Source organism: Oxyura jamaicensis, chromosome 2, assembly GCF_011077185.1.
Source record: "Oxyura jamaicensis isolate SHBP4307 breed ruddy duck chromosome 2, BPBGC_Ojam_1.0, whole genome shotgun sequence".
NCBI classification, from domain to species: domain Eukaryota; kingdom Metazoa; phylum Chordata; class Aves; order Anseriformes; family Anatidae; genus Oxyura; species Oxyura jamaicensis.
This window is the reverse complement of record NC_048894.1, coordinates 127456574-127465799: the sequence shown is the minus strand read 5'-3', so window position 1 is coordinate 127465799 and position 9226 is coordinate 127456574.

Genomic DNA, 9226 nt, shown 5'->3' with positions numbered 1-9226 from the left:
ATTAATATATATGTAATTATATATATATTATAAATATGTAATTATATATATTAATTATATATCATATGTAAATTTATTTTCAGGAAGCTCATGTAGATTGCACGTAATTTTTTTCCCAGTTTTGTTTTTACTGAAGTTTTTCAGTTTTTGTTTTTACTGTTTTCACTTATGTGTGACTGCCTGGCATTTTTTACTCTATTTCTGTTTATTTCACAAATCTCAAGAAAAAAGAAGCAAAAATCTTTTACTTTTGCAGGGAGAGAAAAACCCATATGCTTGAAGGTATGACAATAACTTGCTTTGCACTAGAAGATCCTTGAGGAGACAAGCTTGCAACAAAGGTGATTAAAAGCTCTGAAAACCACTTTATCTTCCTAACATTTAAAAAAAGCATGAAGGAAGCTTAGACTTTTAGGATATAACTTGCATCTGTTCACTACGTTTATTTAACTTGAAGAATGTATGTCCTATCTAGTACAATACTCACAGCTGCACACTTGCAAAAATTTCAGAACTAATGTGTTAATTTTGAATTAGGTCTTTAGTTAGGCAAATATATTGATGAGTTGCATCAGTCGTGGTCTTCATAACCATTTATTCCTCCTCTCTTTAATTACTTTTTATTTGTTTGTTTTGCTAAGCTTTCTCATATTTCTGGCCATTGGCAGAATCTAAATTGTAACTGCTGGCAAAAAGGTGCATTTTTGCTTGGTTTGTGGTCAGACTGACCAAGACTGAGTATAACACTTGACTTCCTCCCCAACACTAATGATTGTACTGTCTCTGCTCTTTCTGCAACAGCAACTCACAGAACCCAGTAACAACAGGAGGCAAAATGCAGTGAATTTTGGAGCAGTACTGGAGAATCAGGAGAAAGAAATCAAAAGGAGAATTTGGACAACCACATCATAATTCTTGTGCCAAATGTGTTGTAAATCACTATTTACTAACCTTTTTGTGCTTGGTAGAAAGAGACATCATCTTTACCTTGTTTATTTAGTTGTATATGAACAATCACATATGCTCAAATATACAGTTCAAAAATGATTCATTCTGGGCTCAACATTCTGCTATTAAAACTTTGTACTTACCTTATTTCTCTGGCCAGTTGCTACATTCTCTTTAAGATCTCAGTTCCTTCTCATGTTACACATAAGTCTCATGTTACACATATGTTTTTTGAGCATAAGTCCTGTCCTAATGGCTCTTCCTATTCCTGACATACATGAAGAGTCCTTCAGAAAACATTTAGTCCTTCTGCCATTCTCTGGGGTGACTGTAATTTTTTACTATTCCACAGCCTTTAAAACACCAATTAGACTCTTATCAACTTATTGATTGTAATTCTGAACCTTGGGTATTTCTGAATAATTCCAGCCTATATCACTAATCATTTCCTCGTGGAAACTGCACATTCCATCACAACAATCAAGAACATGAAAAACTGTAGGAAGGTAGCCAGCATGGTCAGATGAGAGAAAATCTAAGACTGCTTTTACTTTACTAAGCCCTGAAGCACTTGGGTATGGCATCTCAAACAGTTTTGGGTAAGTTTTTTCACACTGCTTATACATTTACTGGGATGTGCTTTTCAGATAATCTTGGCATCCAAAGCTTGCTTCAAATTCAGCCAAGGTTTGGTTTGCATATTAATTATTATTCTAAATGCATCAGAATGCACCCACTTCCCATTCTGGTATCCCTTACAACTTTGACTGTGTAGGCTTTTTTCTTTCATCACCAAGAGAAGATACAAGCATATTTTTTTTCCTCCCTGTGTACGTCTGTGTGCATTCATAGAAGTGTGTGTGAACATGTGTATATGGGTGGATGTTCTTTGTGAACATCCTTTATTTGCTGTAATTCCAAGACCTCAGGCATGGAAGTTCTTGTCCACTCTGAGAAATATGAGCCAAATTAATGATGAAATGAAGTACACAAACCAATATAAACTGTTGCAGCAATTTGAAGGTGAGCTCTTTCTGGTTTACTAAATTTATTTTTTTCTTTCTGTGATCCTCAGTTTTTTTAAAAAAACGAGAAATTAGGGGGGAAAAAGTATTTCTGGAAAGTTAATATACATAGCCTACTAGGCAGATCCTAATTCACCCAAGTCTCCTTAGATAACAGTGAGCCAATAAATCTAAGTTAAATACTTGTAGTCCAGATGTTTAAAGCTCTACTGAATCAGAAGTTTTACAGATTCTTAGTGGTAACATACATTTCAACACGTGGTAAAAATTCTAGTACAAAACTCAGTTGTTTTAGAGGGAAGAGGCAGGGGAACAGATTCCTGTGGGTGGGATCTAATTCTGACATTTTCCTCTTTATATATACATTTTTATTTTTATTTTTATTTTTTGGGGGGGAGGAGGTGGAAGAAGTTCCTATGTAACTGGAAAACCTGATGGGACAAGTTCCATATTATTTTAAAACAATGTTAAAATAATGTTTATAGGTAATTCTTATAGAATAGGTATGGCCAGAGTAGTAGTAAATGAAACTATCCCAGGACTGATTATTATTTTAGTTGTTTAAATGGAAGACAAAGTTCAAAATATTTTTTCTCAAAGAATGTGCATGTCCTCCAGGAGTTAGAAATGTCATGCTATTCACCTTGCTGTTTTAATCAGACACATGAATTCACTAGTGTTGTGCAGTTTTTTCCTCATTCTTTTATCTTTTGAGACATTCACTGACTTTTCTGCTCAGCCTGATTGTAAGTTTATTTATAAAAGATCCAGAAGGTGTAGAGCTGACCAATATTTTTCTGTGCATTCCTGAGATGTCTTTACTTGAGAAGTGTTTTTGTGTTTTGTTGTTTGCTAGTTTGTTAGGTTGTTAGTTTTTTAATTTGTTGTTTCCCCTGTATTTCTTCTTTCTCTGCCTTTTGTTTCCTTCCTCCAAAATATACTTTACCTCTCTGCCTATGTTAGGGTGAACTTTGTCTTCTACAACAGCTTTCTGTTTCTTCTAAAGTAAAATGTTGCCGTAATTAAATTGTTTGGGGTCCCTTTAACGTTAAAGTATTACAGATTATAAACAATAATAGCAACGGCTAAAAGGGAAGAGTGATCCTGTATTCAAACATTTATGATCCATTTTTCAACAAGGGATGCACATAAATACACTTTGGGTTAGACTCCAGGGTCAGTTATATAACTATAAGTTAGATATACCTTCACTAGAGTTAAGAGAGCTGGTATTGATGTACACTTGGATAACTAAATCAGATTTTTTACATTTTTTTTTCTCAAATAGTTTGATTTAAATCTTTCCTACATTCATGACTAAGGCTTTTGGGGATGGGGAAATACAGTCTCAGAATTAATGTGGTTTTTGTTGTTGTGGTGGTTTTGTTTGTTTAGCAAAAACTATAAAGTTATTAAAAATAAGTAAATCAAGAACAAAAGCTCTTTATCAGTAACTGTCTAGGAACACAGATTTTCCAATCTCCCTTTGGGATTCTAAAATAAACCAATAAATAGACAGAATACATTGATCAGTGGTCCTGCTCTGAGAGTATCTGGGACATTGGCTCACTCACAGCTCATCAGTCAAAGCTGAGCTATGCTCAGTCATATCAGTTCTATTTGCACTTCACACTGGGAAACAAAATATTGCAACCCTTCCCTGTGCACTCATGAAGGGATGGGAAGTGTACTCTAAGCAAATTTTACTCAAAAAGGGGTGAGAAGATGACATGGAAAGCCATAAAGCTTGCTTCTTCACTCCCCAGAAGTCTCGTGCTTGACATTTTCTCCCATTGCTGCATAGCACACATCTTTCCTCAACATTCTCCCTCCTCCTTGTTACGATTTCCCCACCCTTGTGAGACACAAAACCAGAGAGCCTATCATTAATCTTCTTTCCCAAAGTGTTTAGGTCTATGAGATCTGGCTTTAATTACCAGTCATGTGAAGAACTAATTACCCTGCCCTAACAAAGTCAGGATGGAGGAAGGGGGTAATGTTGTGAGGATCTGACAGTGCACATCTTTGCATATTAGTTATTCCCATTGCTACTTCTTTGTCACTTGAGGAAAGAGATAAAAAGACAAGTATGCAGGAGTTTCTCCAAGTTTATAAATGCCTCCAAAGATACCTCTGTGGGAATTAAACCTTTCCTTGTGGGAGTAGTTCTTGTACAGTGCAGAGCAAACAGATAGCCCTTCAACAATAACTGCATAATGATCATGAGTTAGACAGTGACTCAAAGCTAAGCTATGCTAACCTAAAATAAGCATTACAAATGCTGGAGTCTGTAATTCTGAACCAAAGCACAAAATATTTCACTCATTTAAATGTACAGAAGCTACTTCTCTTTCTATCAGCTGATGCTAGATTTGGCCATATCATTTCTGAAAAGTGTCTTCTGAAGCCCACTTATGAAGTGGGCTGGTTCATGATACATTTAGTATCTCCAAAATACACTACTTTGATCTAATAATGTTCTTATTCAGAGCTGAAGTCAGAATGGATCACTGACTTACATATAAGCACTCCACCGTGAATGGAGCTACAGCTTGTTGAAGGTAAAGCACTTCAGTATTTTCAGCCAATAAAATGTTTCTCTGATCCTTCTGTGTACCTAAATGAATTGACTGTGTGCTTTAAAACATCAAGTATAACACAGGAATAGCATTTGAAGGGAAGGATGTGTATAGCAACTTTATGTTACTTAGTAACGGGAACAATAACATTAAAAATGATAAGTGAAATGAGAAACATTCCAGGAAAAATAGATAATGTCTGAGCTTGCAGTGTAAACTGTCTTGCTGAAGGCCTGAAAAGGACAAAGAGGTCAAGACTAGAAAACAGTTCAGAACTTCATTCTCTGATCTCACAGCCTGAGCTGCTTCATCTTCTTGTAGTGGTCTCATCATACTCAGCACTTCTTCCTTACCTGGGAGATCTATAGCAGGGATGTTACTGATGCTTGGAAAACACCATATTGACAAGTATCATCAGTCACCCTGCTCTGGTTTGTGATGTTAAGGTATCTGAAGAAGTGTGAAACATAGAGTAAGCAAGCTGAGGCGCCAGAAGCAATGTATTTATGCTAATGGGCTGCTCTGTCTGGTTTAAAAAATCCTTCTTCCTACCTAGTTTTAACAGTGACAGTGGCTCCTTTATTGCACAGAATGCTATGCAACAAGCCCTTTTCTCTGTGTACAGTCACTGCAGAAGCTATTTTGCTATGCCATCACATCCAAAACACTGGATCACTTTAATTCAGTTTCTGGGTATTTTGTGATACATTACTAATTACTTCAAGGCTTTCAATGTTTGTTTACTTCAGTAAGACTTTGTTTCATTTATTGTGATTCATAACTTCATCTATGATGCAGAATCAATAATCTTTAATTGTCCCAGCTATGACAATTGCAATATTACAATAAGGAACGTAGTGTTTATTTGGTGACTGTTATCACCCCCAGGCCCTTGTTTGTGGCCTGACTTTATTTTATCTGATTTCATCAGAAGGCCCAGCCTTTGGGGACTGCAATTCAGGGTCAGTAGGTTCTGGTAAGGGTAGAGGAGGAGAGATTGAATGGCAAAGTATGAAGTGTTTTTATACATAAGTGAAAAAAAAAAAAAAAAAAAAAAAAGTGTCAGCAAAGTTCTTAATCTGAAATTATTTTTAATTTTTTTATATATATATATGTATATATACAGCTAGGAGTTTTGAATTCCATAAACTATTTTCAGTTCTCTTGAATGTCTCCAAACATTACACCTTCTAGATGACAGACAAACTGTGTTGAGGAGTTGCTGTGTCAACAGTTTATGTTGCAGCTGACTCATTGCAACTCTCATGCACACACAAAAGTAAACAGAGAAAACTGTGTTGATTTGCTGAGTGCTATGCAATCCTTCATCCATCCGAAGTCATCATCCATCTGAAGCCACCTCCAATAAACACATTAAGTAACACATTATCTAATACTTCTCCAAGTCTTATCAATAATGAATGCTGCAAGTATTTGTATATTCAGGTCAGTAAGACATGCAGATTCAGTGCACTGGAAGAGAAGAATGCATGTGTTACTGAGCTCAGTAGTGTTCAGTTCAGCTATAGGCAAGTATTTCTTTTCTGCATTGTATGAAAGACTGGAAGAAGTTTTATGGGCTGTGTAATGTAGAACGTAAACCTCTCTGGTCATAATTGTCTATGAATTCCAGTCTAGGGATCCCCAGTCTATGAATCTCAGCTAATATATTTTCTCCCCTCCCTTTCATGGGACCAACGGTCATAGGGAGTGGTGAGTTTCACACATACAATCACTTCTTCAATTCCTGTGGCTGAAATTTAGAGAAGTGCAAAAGACCAACCCTTCCTTGTCAGTCCAACTAAAGCAGCATGAGGAATGTGTGTATCTTCAGGAATGTGGTCCCTTGCAGCAGAATGAAGTAGGTTTGCACAGTTTAGTTAAAATTAAGGGGCTAATTGGGTTTGCAGGTATTTGTACAAAACAGGAAAGGAAAGAAGGAACGGAGAGAAAGAGAAGGAGAGAAATATTTTAAAGAATCATTAAAAGGAGTAATGGAAAATTAAATGTTTAGAATGCCACATAATAGTCAAAAAGCAGTGAACAGAGAAGCAAACTAAAAGATTTATTAAAAAAAAAAAAAAAAAACAAAAAACTTATATAATTATATTTTTAAAAGAAAGCTAACACTATATCACCTATGGTTTAAAATGATTTTCAAGTAGACACAATTACTTACTGTTCAACTTTGTAGTGTGTCTTCAAACTAAGCAAGCTAGGGAACTTTGTTACTTTGAACTGGAAACAGTACTTTAAAACAGTGAGCTCTAATGCCTCAGAATTGAATTAGTTCTTCCATATTATAGTACTATTTAAATAATTTCTTCAGTGTCAACAAAATCTTTTTTGAATAAATAATGGAGCATATTGCCACACCCATTCCAAACAATCTGTTCCAGAACAATTGCTGTCTCATTGAAATAATTACTCCAATAAAAAACCTAAGAAGTTTGATCAGGTGATTTTTATGCAATATTAAAAAGGGTCAGTCAAAGCAATGTTGATGACTTTATGAATATGCGTAAGAAATAAAATAGTAATTATGACAACTAACAACTATAAAAAAAAAAAAAAAAGATGATGTAGACAATTCATTGTAATTGTACAAACCATTTTTCACTCTAGAGTGGTCTAAACTGGTATAAATAGGCTCACTAGAATGCATAACATATACATTTGGGGGAGGGAGAGAAAGACAGCAAGAGTGTGCAGCTGTTTAATGCTCAACTGCAATGTGCACTGCACAGTTTTGGAGAGGAAATGAAGAACGCCTTTTCTCTGTGGAAATAAGTGGTGAATTTAAGAGGTCAGAATATTTTCACCCATAATGGTCTAGGGCCAAGTCACTCGTTTTAAGACTCTGCTCTTATAAACTAAATTACATCAGATCTCTAAAATGAGCAAGGCAGCGAGTTTGTTTCTTGTCTTTGTAAGAAAACCAAAACAAAAAAAGCCACAGTTTCTGCAAATACTATTTGCACCCAAGGACATCTGGTAGGGTTTGGAAGAAAGGGTCTTAGAAGACCCCAATCCCACCCCCTCCATCTCTTGGGTTTTCTTTAGGAAGAGGCTGTTCAATCAAAATACCAACCTGGCCTGCTGATGCTTGAGTCCTGAAAATATGTGAGTTGTGAAGAAGGGTTCACAGCACAAAGCAGTCCCATCATGTGGTGCAGGAGCACGAAACAAGACCTATCACTTTGGTCAGAGTAAATAGCTTGTAGATGTGTCTATGAATATTAAACTCACTTCAAACAGCAGGGAGCAGGCATCCTACTGTTTGAAATAAGAATGTGTGCTTACAAATCATCCACTATTCAGGGACTTTCCCCATCAGACTGCAAGCCAGCAGGCAATCTAATTTTTCCTTTAATGGTTCCTACAGTGTTGAACTGGCTTTCTTGTAAAATCCCATTCATTTCATCTCTGCCTGTTTTTGAAACACCACCCTAAGACCTTTTCTGACTATAAGGTGTGTGCAGAATTACAACTATGGTCATATATTTGCTAATATTGTGCAACTGTAGGTTCTTTTTTCCTTATTCTTTTTAGTGGGGGTGTTTGTTTGTTTGTTTCATTTTTATTTTCAGGGCAATCCTATTATTTCTTTTAATATTTTATGTGTTTTAATTATATTGTTTCACACTCACTTTAGTGCCATGCCACTGAAAAGTAAAAAAGACTACTGTGGTTTACTAATTACCATTGTTTGATATCACACCATGTACTGAATTTTCCAGGGAAACAACATAAACAATAACATCTGGGCCACTAAAGCATAGTACCTCTTCCTACAAGTACTCACAGCAACACTGCTGAAACATGCTTTGGGGAGGGGGGGGGGAGGGAGGGAAGGGCAAGAAATACTTCCCACCTGACCAGTTAAATTGTGAAAAGACAGGTTTCTCAAGAAGGCATCTTGCTATTGGAAACAAACAGTTTTTTCACAAAAGAAAACACATGAACATTATCAGAAATACCTTTCTTTGTATGATTTATGGAAGTCCCTTAGTATTTTATCACATGGCTGGCTGATTTGTTTTAAGGTTCTTTTAAAGAGCTTAAATATTAAATTAATATTAAAAGGGTAGTGAGATTCATCATCTTTTTTTTTTTTTTTTTTTTTTTCCAATGCTCTCTCTCTCTCTCTTTTTCAGTGATATATTCTTGTATCACCATGTACTCTGTTAGCTTTCCAAGTTTATTATCATTTATTTATTTATTTTTCTTTATTAGAAGCCATCTATATGCTGTGCTAACACATCAATGTTAATCTTTTAGTTTAACATTATCTATTACATGAGTTAGTCACTACAAAGTGTCTGTGTAGAACTATACTTCTCTATTTGAATTTTCTAGTTAGAATGGACTCCTGCCTTAATCTTGCTATACTAATTTAAATATATATATGCCACCAGCTACCCCAGCTACCCTTACGTTCATCATTACATGTATAGTCATACAAAGCCTGTGTTTTGAATCTGCTTGACTGTGTTTAAAAAAAAAAAAAAAAAAAAAAAGGGCAGAATACAAACTTCTGAAAGATCTGAAAATTTAGCCATTGTTTTTGATTGATACAGCAAATATTTCACATTAGCAGTTGTACACAATGAACCTGTAGCCTATGGTCATTGTGATCATATTATTTATATGGTATCAAGCAAAGAGGAGGTA